The sequence below is a fragment of the Prionailurus viverrinus genome, chromosome D3 (assembly GCF_022837055.1).
Source record: "Prionailurus viverrinus isolate Anna chromosome D3, UM_Priviv_1.0, whole genome shotgun sequence".
Taxonomy (NCBI): Eukaryota; Metazoa; Chordata; class Mammalia; order Carnivora; family Felidae; genus Prionailurus; species Prionailurus viverrinus.
Window position 1 is genome coordinate 75,538,463 of NC_062572.1, and position 16,801 is coordinate 75,555,263.

At 39.7% G+C, this 16,801-nt stretch overlaps 1 protein-coding gene across 22 annotated transcripts in view; it reads right to left on the reverse strand.

Annotated features, from left to right (window-relative positions):
• TCF4 (transcription factor 4) overlaps window positions 1-16,801 on the reverse strand; it is a 351,095-nt gene that overhangs the window by 9,543 nt on the left and 324,751 nt on the right. The gene's annotated exons all lie outside the window — the stretch shown is intronic.

The following is a 16,801-nucleotide window of genomic DNA, read 5'->3' on the forward strand; positions in this document are numbered from 1 at the left end:
ATAATATACCAATCATTTTCCACAAAGGAAGTTGCGAACAAAGTTGCTCTTGATGATTTAAGGCTGCCTTTGTAAACTATGCACATTCCAGGTCAAATGAATGAATGATGATGGGTCGAGATCCTTGTGGTAATGAGCTTGATTCTCCGGGATCAATTCCATTGCCTGTGGCTATGCAATAGTATTCTGAAGAATTAACTTTGCTTTGTTTGTTTCCTTGGCCACAGACAGCATGTCCTAACCCCATTTACTTCTCTTTCGGAAACATTATTTTTGGTCACATAAGAGACAAGGCAAGAATGATAGTGGATGGTCAACACAATCCATCACTGGAATAGCTCATAAATAGAAGGAGGAGCCAATATGTACAGAATACAAGGGTCAAGGCTTGACCACCTTCCAAATAATAAATAGGTAAGAATATAACTAGAAAAAAGCAGATTCCTTCAACCTGCAAATAGACTCTAAGGATGGTACCTACTTTTAGAAAATCTGTACTTCATTAAAGCCCTGTTTTCATAACGTTTTCATCTAGGTAAGCAAGAGTTTAAAGTTAAAAGCCAGTCTAAGAAAGTAGTTAATTTTATCAATATTGATAGTAAATTTTATTTTTTGCAATCTTTAAGAATGGTCTTCTTAGTTACGTACAATGTGGTTTTAGATATATTTATGCTAAATGTAAAAGACAAAATTAAATTTCTAAAAATTATACAGAGTTAACTGATTGATCAAAGAGTACATTTATTAATTCAAGAAATATTTACTCATCTACTTCATGCTTGTCACTCCAGGGGGTGCTAGGGATGGGATGGTAAATAACTTAGATGACCTCATGAAGCTTAGAGATTCTCTGTGGGATTTTTGCACACTGATCACTTTAGTGTGGCGGTTTTCATAGTAAGTCTCTCAAGTAAATGGAGACTTTTCATGATTTCTGTAATTTAGGTTTTGAGCCCAGAGAACACCCAGGACTAAGGCCACTCCTTGTCTCTCATGGGCCAGCCTCTCTTGTCCCTCTGCTGGTACCTCTGTCTCTCTGGCATTTGTCCCTTCATGACTATAGTCTGAACTCTCCTTTCATGATATCTCGGTACATTCTTTAAGGTTCTGAACCTGTTGCTAACTCCCTCTCTTAGTATTTCTGAGCTCAGAATGCCAAGATCATCTGATGGTAAGCTCAACATTTTGAAGCAGACACGAACCATCCTTTGAATGGGCCACTCTAGGGTTAGGTGTCCCCATTACTGGTTCAATGAACTACAAAAGAAGAGGAGGGAAGATCATGTGGTCTAAGCATGGATGCCCACTCCACCATAAATCATGCCTCCCAAATCATGGCTCTTAGATACAAATATCTAAGTTACCCTGCATCTCAGGTCAAGTTATATTCAAATTCTGACATGGCTATTTAAATTTTCCTGTGTTAATTTATCACTGGGAATAATTAAATACCTTCAGCAGTACATTACTTCTTTTGAATAATGTAAACAACATATAATTTTAAATAACCTTACTTTCCAAGGAGAGGATGGATACATTAGAAGCACTTTTCAATCACAGCATAGAAACTTTAAGAGCTTGAGAGACTTGGAACCCAGTTAGGCCAAACTCTTCATTTTACAGAGAAGAAAGCTAAGGTTGAAGATAGTGAAGCGAATTGGCAAATGTCTAGTAAGACTAAAATAGATTTTGAGTTCAGAAAAGTTATAACAACACTGAATAATTTGATTGGTGTGTGTGTGTGTGTGTGTGTGTGTGTGTGTGTGTGTGTGTATGGGAGGAGAACAAAGTTAAGGGACAAAAAGGGTTTATCTCTTGGAGCTTTTGTTTACAACAGAGTGCATATATGGGCATGTGTGTGTGTGTGTAGATATAGATACGAAACTCATTTTATTTTTCTTTATCACAGGGAAAAAAACCACCATAGTTCACCAAGTATGGCCAAGGCCATGGCCGAGATGTCTAACTAAATTACAAAATTTAATACTTGCCACAACTCCTCCAACATAAACAGATTTCAAAGACATGCAGCTTCAAATTAGGTGGCTGTTGGCAAGGGTATTTTAATGTGGGGATGCGTGCAGCATCCTGGTAAATATCCTTATCCTGATCCTTGAGCTAACAACAAACACCACAAACAAAAAAGACATTCAGTGTTTCTGCTCTCTTTGTTTCCAGGGAGTATTGTGAAAGTAATTATTCTGTTGTATTTAAGAGGCCTATTTCATGGATGGGAAAATGTATTAAATTTCATTTGGCAGTTATTCAATCCTTGTTAATGTTATCTCCAGAGATAACTGCTTCAAAGCAGGCTTTCAGACCTCAGTTCCTTCTCTTCTACCATAATCCTTCTAAAAGAGTGTAGGATGGGAACTTTAGGAAACTTGTCATTAATTTCTAGACCAAGTGATAATGATACAAAACTAGATATGCTATCAGAAACTTTTTGGTATTATCAAAAGAAAAGCTTGTTATTCATGGCATCCGGTTCAAAATGTGTCTTTTGACATAGGTGTTTTTTAGAAAGAAGAAACAAAACAAGGAAATGGGACAAAGAAAAAAGTCCTGGTAACTTTTACTTTTCTCTCTTCTCTTCCTCTTCCTCTTCCTGTTTTTCCATAAACACAAAACAAACGTTGATGGGCTTTTACTGTAATTAGACACCCACTGACACAGAAAAGAGTTGTGGTGTCTGAACTGTAATCTCCCCATGACATATCAATTAGACATGACAGTTGTGGAGAGCTAGATTTCAGTTTCTAGGATCCTGCCAGATCTCTGTCATATTAGAGGAAAGAAAACTTATTTTCTCAAAGATACAAAACATTGTTTAGTCCAGAAGTGCATCTTTTAAAGAGGTGGGAAGTGGTCATGCAAACTTTAATGGCTCACAGATGGGTACCCGGAAGTTCACGAAACGGTGGCACCGGACGGATACTGCGAGGAACAACACCGGAGGCCCCGAGATGTAGCAGAAAACAAGACCCACCTCTGATAACCAACTCCTTTGTGTGAGAAAGTTCTAACATCTGGGACACTCTTCAACCACAAATATCACTTCCATATTTCTCAGTTCAAAAAATTATCAGACTACTTTTTAAAAATTCCTGTGATTAAACATTTAAAGGACTTTTCACGAAAAGTCAGATCTGGATTCGCTTCTTCTGTTTGGATTTTGATTCTTGAGAGCCGTTTATTGGGAGAAGACTTCCTCACACCAGAGAACACCTGTTTTTTTCCCTAGAAATCTCACAGCCTCACAGCTTTGCTTATGCTTTGCCTGAAAGTTAAGGTAATTCCTTACTGGGCAATTCTTGGAGATTTATTGAATGCTTATTCTCCAGATGATAAAATAATTTTCAAGAGGATTTAAATCTGATGTAAATAACCCCGGCCTTGGCAGGCCTGACCTGTCACATGATCGGCCAGGCTGAAACTCCCCTGATGTCCACCAGCATGGTAAAAATGAATGATTCTGTGATTTAGTTCGAGAGATGCAAATGGTTGTTATCTGATTTCAGTTCATCTTTTTTTTTTCTTAACTCATAAGTTCCATCTATTAAAACTGTTTCATTTCTCTCCTCTGTATCTCCACCCTCCGCCCCCAATTCTCTACAACACTTTCCTACAGGGGAAACTGTAACTGGATGCATTCCACCAAGTGAGAACCTCAGCAGGTGGTTAACAGAGTCCATTTCACCCCTTCTTGCCCCAGGTAGCAGGTTAGTAAGTAAGTGGTAGGCAACTAAACTTAATCCACGTCCATCTAGCACAGAGATTATGGTGAAAGTTTGTGATTACTTGTACACGGCTTCTTTTGTTTGCAGTGAAGGGAAAGACAACTGAACACCTGATGTGTACCTGGGATTCGGGATCCCCGAGCACAGACACACCTGCAGAGCATACAACTGAGGGGCTGGCTTGCACATAATGCATGCTCTGTAGCCAGCCCGGGAGGTCCATCCCTAGGGATTTATCTTCATCTCACTGGCCTTTATTTTTTAAATGCATTTCTTATCATCCCAGTAACACATGCTTATTGTAAAATATTTGGAAAGGAAGGGTAACAAGCTTCCCGAAACCAATGAAACACTCCTTCCCCATCACTTCCTAAATACCCCCTTTCTGAATGCTATATTCTCTGCCCGTCAACTGTTCCTCTGCGTGTCAAGGTTCTAGCACAGCTTGTCATTGTTCTGTGGGTCAGGTCTAAGATCGGTACCTTGTGCATCTGTGTCCTTCACCTGGACACCACAGGGCCGTTTGTTCCAGTTCCTTCCTCTTTTCAAGTTCCTTAATCTCCAACTTTAGTTACCTACCCATGGCTCCCCATCGGCCACATTCACTCCTGCGTCAGCAAGGCCTGATCCAAGCCCTCCCTGCTCTGCCTCCCAGTGCTGGGTTCCTCGGCACAACTCACCGACCACTTCTTTTTTATTAGTCCCACAGATCCCCTTATTCCAACTACTTCTTGACTGTCTGGGTCTCTAGAACTCTCACCATCTTGCTGGGCTTGGACAGGGCTCTCCCCTGACTATTCATTATGGACACTGCCCTGAAAAGCACTCACGGACAGTGCTTAATTAAAGCGCAGGGCACTCGCTTCAATGCTTTTGTTTGGCTGCCATTCATAAAGCTTACACTTGTCTTGAGATGTAAGTCTCCCAAGGGCAAGGACTAGGTATACAGGACATTGTATAGGATTGTAATATTATCACATGCAATTAGATGCTTCCTAAATAGTAAACGATGAAACATGTGGCATGTATCTGTTTTACTATCTCTGAAATCTATAGCCTTTTGATATCATCAAAGACACATTTTAAGGGTTTCTATCCACAAGTAAACATTTTTTGTTTAATTCGACAAATGCCTCTGAAATGTCTACTGTATGCAAGGCACTATTCAGGTATTTGTAGGAGAAATAATAAAAGATAGACACGTCTATTACTTAAGGTTCTTACAGCTTAATGTTGAAGACATGTAAGACAAACTTAAGGGAATGCCACGAAGGAGTTCAAGGTTATGTGGGGTTTTAAAGGATGGGCAAAACCATATCAGATTGAGAAACCAGGGACTTCCTTCTTAAATAGGCTTTGAATGATGGGTAGAATTTTGACACAAGTTATCTAAATATATTTTTTAAAAAAGATGACGTTTAACATCCATGAGATAACATCTCACCTTTAAATGAAAGTTTCTGTTTTTACATCGAGAAGTGGCATTATTTTTGGTATTACACAGATATATGAAGAAGCAGCTAAGGACTATATATTAATGTGTTTTCGTGTTGTCAGACTACATATTTTGGACAAAAAGCAGATTTTTGTGAAGCGCTTTATAAACCTCCACAGCTTTACTACAAAGGGAACAACACAGGGCATTGTGGACGCAAATGGTACCTCACTGTATGTGTGTATTATTGGCCCGAATGATTCACTCTTATTTAACTGCAGTGAAGTCTTTCATCTCCCAGCTATACAATAATAGTTTCCATATGACCAGTGGCTCTGCTATAAATAAGATCAAAAGCAAAAGAAAGGATTTAATAAAAGAAAATGACATTAAAGGTAGCATTAAATCAGGGGGAAAAATACAATATCCAACTCTTTTTTTGTTTGTTTGGTTGGTTTTTTTGAGACCGACGCTGCTTCCCCAACATGTCCTGAGAAGACATTTGACAAGAAGTAGGTATGTACAAAATCCATTTGGGTATGCCTTAGAGTGGTAAAGATTAAGTTGGGGGGCAGTGGGGAGTGTGGGGGTAGGGGAGAGCACCCCCAGTTAGGGGCAGGCTAGGGGCAGGTAACCAGCTTGTTTCACGTTGGAAGAGTTCAAGGGAATGTGTCAATGGCAGGCATCCATCCATTTCTCTGTCCTTTTCTGTTCTATTTAATGGAGATAGACTTTTGGTAATCCAGAGATTCTCAGAGAATCCTAACATTGCTCAACTCTCGTACATGAGTTCTGAGAAAGGAAGTTTTTTTTGGCAATGCACAGTGACTTGATATGAAGAGCCAACTTCCCAAACAAATTCCCTTCTAGTTCTTAAAAAAAAAAAAAAAAAAATTACAATGTTAATCTCTATTCCCGACTGGATAAACAGCTGCTAATAACCCCCAGCTCTCAGGGGAGGAGGTTGCTTCCTTTCATCTGCAGACTGGTGGATATCTGCCGTGCACTGGACTTTAGTGATTCCACATGTTTCTTACTTTGCCGTTTTCAAAACTGCCTGGGTACTGGTCTGGCCAATTCAGGTTTCTTTCCTCCCTTAGATTGTATCCATGGACTTGGAGGACATATGCAGTTATGGTACTACTTACTTGAAATTGTAGTTCTTTTACTGTGGGTATACTTAAAGAGGAAATTTAAGTGCTTCTAACATCTAAAGGAAGTTAAACTCTTGGACCTTTGTATTTGAAGCCCTGCGAGGGAAAGAACCCTTTTGGTACCTTTCACACTGAGCTAATTATTCACTCAAGGGCTGGCTATGTTCAAAGATACTCCCTTCCTAATAGCATCACTAATGCGATTACTTGCTTCTATCTGTTTGTGTACTAAATAAAGGGGCCAACTTCACTTTTTCCTCTGCTAGGAAGTACCCCGCAGAAGGTTACAGGGCCAGCCAGCCTCCAGTCTTTCTCACTTGTCCCTGAGCACCTGCTTTACTGGTGACCTCAGTTCTACACCTCAAGATTCAGACATTTCGCAAAACAGCTTTTTAAACAAAACCCAGCTGTTTCCCATCTAGACTACGGGGGGGAAGAATTTGGGCAGCTCACAGAAACATTACCCAGAGACTACCATTCCCCAATAACTTTCACACACTTGCAGCTCCAAACGAGACCCGTCCATGTGCAGAAGCCAGGGAGAAGGCAAATGTAAAATTAAAATGTGGAAATGCAATACCCTGGTTTTTGACAGTAAGTCCAATTAGTTGCTTGAAAATGAATGTGGCTATTGTATCAGGACAATGCTTCCCCAAAGATGTCATTTAACTAATATTGGACAGATCTTTTGGTTAAACTCAACTTTATAGTTGTAAGATGATTTATGGATATAGAGGAAGCTATAATTATGCACAACTGTGAATGTCAGCCAATTAGGTAGAATCCTCGTGTTTCAGAAATGCAGCGTTCAAGCTTTTTAAAATTTTTTGCCTTTTTATTTTATTTTTTTTTTAGGTTTTCACTCCTAAAGCTGCTATGCCTAAATTCTTTCCTTATTTTGAACCCATTTTACACTTCTATTTTCTAAGCAATTAAGACACTTTTGATTTGAAAAATTTACAGCCACAATAAAAGTTAAAATAACACAACGACCACAGATTTTGAAAAAAATATATAAAATGGCCAAGGCCTAGTCTTGGCTTTTAAACAGTGCCAGGTTGCTCCAGTATTTTCTGTTTTGGTATGAATGACATAACTGAATTACTTCATGAGCAGCTACTTTAATTCCTAAGGGTGGAAAATTCCATGAGTTAATTTAATTTGGATGTAAAAAAATATACATGAAAACTCGCTCTTCCTGTGGACTCTCATGTGAAATATCTGAGCCAGTGGTTGGAGCTGCCGGGCTTCGAGGAGGGGCTTTCCACCCGGGGCGCCCTGGCTGGTGCTGCAAGGGCCCGTCTCATCAGGCAATCTGGGCACATAAGATCCTTTATTTTCTGCATATGTTTTTAATCATTTTATTCTCTCGCTCTGCAATGCCCTTCCTAGCCTGTCCCTAACTGCTGAAATCCGATGCAAACTTCTAATATGAGCTCAATGACACCTTTTCCAGGAAGGTTTTCTTAGCTGTCTCCCAAGGCTGGGCTATGTTCATCCTTCTCTGAGCTGCTTCTCTGGTCACTTCATAATTCCACCTTGTATTACAGTCGGTCACATACTTGTGTTATCACCCTCCCAAGGTCAAAGGCCCACAGGATCAGAGGATCAGAGACTCTTACACACATTTCATAACCCCCAAAGGATCTAAGGCACAGAAGACACAGAATGAGGGAATGAACATCTGTTTATTTTCTAATATATATAATATTATCTTTCTCCCAGAAAATCTGCTTTCTCGAGAAAAAATAAGGGTAATACTCCTTTTTTTTTTTTAAATATAGGGGTCGTGCCTTTTCCAAACTATGGACAGTTTAGCACAGTGTCGTTGTCCTCAGTAAAAGTTCAATAAAAAATATGAAAATGACTGTCATTAAAAGCATCTCCCTGGTTTTTCCTCTATTATTTAAGAAGAAAGCAAAGTAAAACTACGATGACGCCAAAGAGTCTCTTTTAAATATGCTTTTATATTTTAAAAGTGAGGAAAACAATAAGTTTTTGTTTTTATTTACTAAAAGTTCATGACACCAGGGTGCTAAACACATACTTTAGGGGAAAATAATTAGAGAACTCGGCTTGTTTTGTCCTAGAAGCAGAGAAAGGGAATCTTTTGGGTTTGCCGGTCCAGTGCAGACTGATGGTCTTGTTTCCAGGTCACGGGGCCTGACTTGAGTAAAACAGGTATGGGTGTGTGTGGTCGGGGGCGGGGGTGGAGAGGAGGAGAAGGGCTGTACCTAGTTTGGACTCCCTGCTGTGAGATCTGGGCACGCATCATGTCCTAACTACTCCGTCTCAGGGGTTGTTAATGGTTGTATTTAAAACCTCTGGGCTTTCATTTGTGTTTATGCGGAAATATCAAACGGTGAGTTCAAGGATTCTTAAACTGTTGTAACTAATCCATGGTTAGGAGAATTCTTTAAGTCAGACAGAAAAAGACAAATACTGTTATATTTTCATATGTTGTATGTAGAATCTTTACCAAAAATTCAAAGAAATAGAAGAGCAGAATGGTGGTAGCTGGGGAAAATGGGGAGATATTGGTCAATGGGTACAAACTTCTTGCTTTAAGAAAAACAGGTTCTGGGGTGTGATACACAGCATGGGGACAGTAATTAATACTGTATTTTATATTTGGAAGTCATTAAGAGTAGATCTTAAAAGTTATCACCAGGCACACACACAAAAGTCATTATTGTGAGACGATGGAGGTGTTCACTAACCTTATTGTGGTAGTCATTTTGCAATATACGTGTGCATTAAATCATTAAGTTGTATACCTTACACTGACCTTTGTTTGATGTCAATAACATCTCAAAAAGCTAGGAAAATTTTTAAAAAATAAAGAGAATTTCTTCAAGTTTCTTTTTCTTCTCTCTCTTTTTTAAGTTTTCTTAAAATAAAGTACAATATTGATATAGATTAAAAAAAACCTTTCAGTTGAGACTGCTAATCTGCTCTCAGAAATATTTGATAATTGTGGAGATTAGGAGACACGGTGAAACACTATAGGTAGGCAAATTACCTAATCAAAGAGAAAAACCTATATTGGTTTCTACAGGGTAGTTCTGGAAAGATGATGTAGATGAGTAAGATCTTAAGTGAAATTCTATAACAGGCTATTAAAGATAGTTTCGAAGTGCTCTGAAACAGAGGCGATGACCTCTCAAACTCAGTTCGGTTCCACCAAGAACAAGTCTTTGCAGACAGACCTCATTTCCTCATTCATGGGAACACTGCATGCCTAGTGTCTTGTGATAATGGTATGGACAAAATGAGAGAGGGCGGACAGCAGGAGAGTAAAATTAGTTGGACATAACTGGTTGAAATATAAGCCCTAAGGCAGGGGACGGTGTAAGCGTACAGAGAATGTCTGTAGCACTGAAACTCAGGCCTGCTCTCTGTGTCCTCCCCTGGTTAACACTTCTATTCATAGCTTTGATGAGGGCATTAATGGCACTCTGGCAGAATACGGCAGGCAGAATATGTGACTGAATGGGGACCGAAAGAAGACTTTTCCACTGGAAACAGACTGAAGGCTGCAGCGTGACATTCAAAGGCAGAGTATGAAGTTTTGTACTGGTACCACAGTTAAGAGATGTGTGGCTTATGGATTTCAGCTGATCACAAGTTCAACATTTGTCAGCAGGATGATAAAGTCATCAAAAATGGTGAAAGGGTATTGTTAGGTGGCCTTTAAATGAAGATACAACACACTGAATGGGTTTGGTAATAGACCCACCCTAGTCCACCCTGATGACTCCTTGAGCACTGTGTTCAGTTTAAGATTCTACACGCTAAAAGGTCCTTGAGAAAGAAAGCATTCCTTTTCAACTAGGGAGAATGCACTGGACAGTCATAAAATCAAAACTTTTTGGGGGGAGGGGTGAATATTTGAAGATATAAATATCTAGCCTAGAGGGAAAAAAATACTGAATAGACAGTTTTCAAATGACTGTAAGTTTCTAAAGTAGCTGTTGGGTTGACTTAGCTTCAGTGGACAGAAAAACAAGGACTGTGCAGAGAAGTAAATTTGGGTCGGACATAAAGTAGAATCTTCCAACATCCGACAGAAATGGGCTTTGTGGTCAATTAGAGGTACTTATCCTTGGAAGAAGGGGCTGATAGAGGCTTGTTGACTGCTTGGCAAGGGATTTGTAGGGGGATATTGATGGAGAGGATACCTAAGATCCCTGATATCCTATGGTAACAATTGCTTAGAAATGTAATATGTGCTCAAATATACATAAAACTTTATGAAATCAAAATTCTGGGAAGATATAAGAGGAACATGGTTGAAGATGACAAAGCCTCTACGGGTCATACCTTCACTGAAATATAATTGTCTGACTTCTACTACTCTCATGACTACATCCCAGTAAATGCTACCCAAGATGACACATCCCTGCCCATTACTCTCTTCTGCTGCTTGAAGCCAAGGAGCAACTAAAGAAGTGCCTTGTGGGGGGTGCCTGGGTGGCTTAGTCGGTTAAGTGTCCAACTTTCGCTCACAGCTCGTGAGTTCAAGCCCCGTGTCGGGCTCTGTGCTGACAGCTCAGAGCCTGAAGCCTGCTTTGGATTCTGTGTCTCCGTCTCTCTCTCTGCCCACCCCCCACCCCCACTCACTCTGTCTCTCAGTCTCAAAAATAAAAACATTAAAAAGAAAAAGAAAGAATTGCCTTGGGTTTCTATCGTGCTGAGTACTGGGTAACGTATAAGATGGCTGAACCAATACATTGTATACCTGAAACTAATAAGATAACATTATATGTCAATTATACTTCAATAAAACAAAAACAGTTTTTCCTTGGGTTTCATTAGTTTCAGTCAGCAACGAAAAGGTTCGTAGTATCAGCCACAGTTTTGAAATTGCTATGGTATTGGGTTAGAGAGGAAGTTCGCAATGGTAGTGTGGTATTTAGTACAAAGGGTGCAGCTCCCCTTGCTGGCTTGTCTGGTTTCTATCCTAGCTTGGCCATTAACTAGTGGGCGTCCATGCCTGGGTCACTTCCCCTTTCTGGGCTTCAGTCTTCAGCAGTAAAATAAGGGCCTTGGGCTAAAAGACTTCTGGGGTGCTTTTAGAATCTAAAATTCAATGGTCTTAACTCTCTTAAGAACTATGAAAGCAAAACCAAGTTCAGTTTTTATCTCATGAAGCCCTACATGGTAGAAGTTCTCATATGTTCAAAGGTCAGTTAAGTAAAAAAGGTGCTTTATCACCCAGTGAATTTTCTTCTGATAAATTCTTTTTAACTCCAAATGAAAATGTTACGTAAAGTGGGAAACTCATCTAGGATTGGCTTGTATCTGAAATGTGCGTTTTCTGAAATGCAGGCCACAACCCCACTTGGAGGTTCTAGGAAGGGGTCTCAGGGATGCTGTGGAGGATGGGTGTGGGTGGGGAGTTTTACAGGACTCCTCCACCCCTAAGTCAATTAGAGCAACCAGGTCCTTAGGTCACTACTCATCTACCAAGAGACAATGGCATCTTTCCCTCCCAGGTAACAGAGCTGAGTCTCTGCTCTCTGATGAGGCTTGGTATATTGCTGCAGCAAGGTTATTTGTTTTGTTTTGTTTTTTGTCTTTTAATGTTTATTTATTTTGGAGAGAGAGAGAGAGAGAGAGAGAGAGAGAGAGAGAGAGAGAGAGAAAGTAAGTGTGCGTGAGCTGGGCAGGGGCAGAGACAGAGGGAGAGAGAGAGAATCCCAAGCAGGCTCCACAGCAATTTGGTTTTAAACATGTGTCCTTTTCTACTAAACTGTGAACCCCCTGAGAGCAGAGACCACGTGGTACCACAGAGCCTGGTATTTGGTAACCACCTGATAAATATTTTTAGAAATGAATAAATGGACTTTAAACAAAAAGGATCTGGAAATCACAGTAACATTATATATTCATAGCAGAGGAGATTTTTTAGCTAAATGATCCCTTTGTTCCTGACTCTACTGACAAGTAATCAGAAGCACATACAAAGTCACATGAACACATTTTTGATGTGGGTTTTGTTCTTAATCAGTTAAAAGAGGAGATTAGGTCATCGGAAAGGCTTTCTTTCAGGTCTCATCTGTGGATCTGAAGAGCGAATGAATACTGGAGAGAACTGTATTTGAAAAACTGCCATTTCAATAGTTTACAAAAACCTAACGATTTAACATCAGGATTAACCATGGAGGTATCTGAAGCACAGGGGGGTTATATCTGGGTAACCGTGTCTAATGAGCTTAGTGACAAACCCACCTGTTTCTGCATTCTCTTACATTCAGAGATTTCTGCTTTGATTTTGTCAGAAACGTGGGTGGTTTGAGAAAGAAAAATACTTTAAAATTTACTTCTTCATGACCCTAGTAAGGGGAGCTCACTACACCTCCTGCCACTTAGCACAGACATGCTGATTTAAGAATAAGTGTTAGGCGATGTGGGTTTTAACCGCAATGGAGGAAAAATTCTTTACCTCTGCATTTGGGTAAAGAGCTTCTGGGAACTTGGCCACAAGGTACCTGGGCATTCTTTCATCAAGGAACATTTATCACGATTTGAAAGTCCCAAGCTCTCACCACCCTAAAATTAGTTCTGAAGAGGGGCACCTATAGCTATAGGTAGTAAACAAAGAACAGGGAAGGTGGAGGCATTGTATCCGAGTTTCAAGCTGGCTTCACGAGTTCAGCCTCCTCAAGCCTTCTAAGGCCCATGTGACCAACTCCTAAGATGGACGTCATTATCATCCTCAAAGGGCTCCTGGGAAGAGTGACTGAGATAATGTTTCTGGAGCATCTGGCGGAGGGGCTGGCAACTTGTGAGGCATCAGAAAACAGTAGTTTCCTTTCTCCCCACTTTGAAGATTTATTTGCTGGGGGGGGTACAAAAATGTAATACATGGTACTCAAGGAATTTATAATCTAGGTGGTAAGGCAAAAGCCACGCCTGCATGGCTTACATGACTGGGTGAGAGAAATATCTAGCCAGCAGTATGACTCACAGAGCTCTGGAAAGTAGAAAAGAAAATGGACTATCATAAGTGGCTGCAGCAAGGGAAGGCTTCCTGGAAGAAGCAGAACTTGAGTCAGAGCTTTGAGAGTGGTGGGGAATGAGATGGACAGAGAAACAGGGGTAGAGCAGGCTAAGCCCGACAGACATAAGAGAACTACCTAATGAGGATGTACACGGCACGTTCTGGTAAAATGAACAGACTGGTCCTGCTGAAGAATTGCTGCATATTGGCACGGTACACCTAAGGCTTTTGGTCAACGGTAACGGCGCTTAACAAACCAGCTTAAGAAACTGGTCTTTATTTTGTAGATAATGGGAAGCCAGTGAAGGTTTTGGGACAGGAAAGAGCATGGCCAAATATCATCTAGAAAGCCTGCAAGGATACAACATTCACGCTAGCATTATAAGCCATGCTGCTGTGAAAAAAAAAAAAACAAAACCCTTTCATTATACTAATACTTAGTAAATCACTGAAGACCTACTCCAGAACTCCAAGGAAAACATTTTATGAATCAAAAGCTAAGTACAATATGTTAGCAATTAAATGAGATAACATAATAGCCGAGGCAGAACCACAGTTTTCCCCACCACGATTTCAAGCTGCTGCAGAGAGAAATGCTTCTATCATCTTCCAAGTTATCAAGCCATTTTGTTTTGATTTTCGGAAGGCGGGGAGAGAGGAAGCAAGAGGATGGAGGTCAAGAGGATTCAAAGCTGTCTGTTCTTTAATCAGAAGGAATTATTGAGGAGACTTATAAAGGAGATTTGCTCAGAACAGAACTAGCCCTGGGACGGGTCTTAAGTTACTACAACTGGCTTCTACTCCAGAACAACGAACGAAGGTGTGTGTAGCTGGAAAGAAACACCCACCAGTGTCCTCTGCGCTGAAGTTTCCGGTGTCTACCTCCCACTGCTACTTTATTTACTGCAGCTGGCCACAGTTTTATAGCCTGTTTCATGTATTAAAATTCAAATGTGGAAAACATTACCAGTATCCTCCTTGAATTTTTTTTTTTGTTGTTGTTCGGGGGTGGGGCGGAGGGGGGGAGTGGGTTTTTTTTTTTTTTCTCTTCCCCTTCAACTTCCTTTTTATTGTGGAATGTATCCAATGGTCAAAGGCTAACTTCAGACTGACTAAATTCAAAAACTATTTCCTTTGTTCTTATGTTTTTGCTTGAAAATTCATACCAGTTTGCGCGAGGAAAGAAATGACAATCTGATCTCTTTCACACACGTTAGGGTTTCAGGCTGGGAAGCTCAGACTCTGTGGACCTGCTGGATGTTTTTGAGAAGAAAAGAGAAAGACTGCAAAACCTCTCGTGGTTTAAAGGGCAGCAGGACATCCCCATGCCACGTCTTTGGAGTTTGTCTACTACCTGGTTGGCTCTGCGGGCATCCTTGACTGAATTATAAACGTCTTCAGATGAGTGAACAGGAACTTCTCCTCATCAGCAAAACTAGCAGCTTTATTGCTTCTGCACAGCTTTTTTTTTTTTTCCAAAATCAAATCAAAAACATTTCTGTGTAATACTGGCCGATTATTTCCCTCCTTCTGTTGCTCTGCTCGAGTCTCTCCCTTTCCCCTCCCCCAGGTCAGTCCAACTTCCCATCTCCAAAGTTGACTCCAGTCCGTTCCTCCTATCCCACCTTTGAATCAGACTCAAGGGGGAGGCAACTCAAAGGTCAAATAGTTCCAAAAAGTATAGTTTATTATTTTAAAGAACCACTTAACCTACATCTGGTATTTAAGAGCAAACTTTACATATTTATGGAAAAAATTGTCTCTGAAGCAATGCCCTGGGTGCACATTGCATGCATTTAACATATGCAAAACGAACACAGCTACAGAAATTAAACTATTTTTCTCTTGATTGAGAGCAGATATAGAGAAATGGTTATAAGTCACAGATCTGGCTTTTAATAAAGCCAGATTTCTTAATTAAAAGCAGTATTGTTTAAACATTGTAGTTTAAAAAGAAAAGAGCTGTACAAACTAAAACCTCATATTATATGCATCCCAAGTGTATTTAACACATTACCTGAGGCCAAGCTAAATTAAAATCTAGATTTTCCTTTTGTAAACTCTTAGCAACTGCCATGAATAGACAAACAATTTTTACTCAATGATGAATTTTTAGGATAGAGGTCAAGGAAAAGCAAAAGAGAAAAAAAAAAGATTCAGCTTTGGCATTCAAAAATATCTTTCCACGTTTTAGAAGTGAGTTCATTGCTTCTATTTATAAACCAGTATTTTTGGTTTCAAATTGGTTGCAGGTTTCCATAATATACTGCTCAGGATGGTACTCTCAATCCTACTCTTATTAAGAGAAACTGAAAGGAGGACAGAAGAATCCTATTGAGCAAGAACTGAAAGAGCCTCAGAATAACCTGTGCTTATTTTGTGTTCTCCTCTTGGAAGCATCAGTAAACAAGAGATGCTACAGTGGTAGCAGAAGACAGACCTTCATCCAAGCAACTTTTTAAAGAGCCTACAAGGTACAAAACAGGACACTAAGGTGTTTGTTGATCAGGCAGGAGTTTATAAGAAGCAAAATTACATAGAATCACTAGTGATTAATTCTCCACCCATTCGGTCACCTTATTGTCATCACTTAATATTTTGTTAGGAAGATTCTGAATTTTCATAATCACCTAAATAAAAAGGGTGCACTCCCAAATCCTTTTCAAAAGCAACGGGCCGAATTGAAATTCCAGTTGTAATACAGACAAATCTACTTAAATATTATTTAAATACACACCTATTCATAAACGGGTAGTGATTAATAAAACTACTGTATCTTGAATTATACAGTCTCACACCATATATTTAGACCAATAAACATACCAGATATTTCTGCCTCCCATACTCAGCATCAAAAGACATCGATTTGGATTCTTCAATAATAATAAAAAATTTCAACCTGTTCCATATCTGAAATGCCAACAATGTAACATGTACAAAAGTGGGTCCTTTAGATGCGTTACTAAGATGAAGAATTTAAAACACCAGCAATGACCCAGAAATGTCCACCTAGGTATATACTCAGGTGACATGAAGACACACGCCACACAAAAACTTGTACTCACAGGAGCATTATTCATAATAGCCAAGAGTGGAAAGGACCCAAATATGAATCACCTGATAAATGGATAAATATAATGTACACCTATCCAACGGAATACTGTTTGGCAATAAAAATGAATGATGCTCTGATACAGGATGAAATATGTATAAACCTTGAAAACATTACACTAACTGGAAGAAGCCAGTTAGAAAAGACCATCACGTATTGTATGATTCCAGTGATAGGAAAGATCTAAGATAGGCAAATTATACAGACAGAAAGTACATTAATGTTGCTAGGGTCCAGGGAGAGGGAAGAATAGAGAGTGACAACTAATGGGGATTTCTTTTTCTTTTTTCAGGAGGTAAAACATTCTAAAATTAGACCGGTGATGACCCTGTGAACATACTAAATAAAACACAT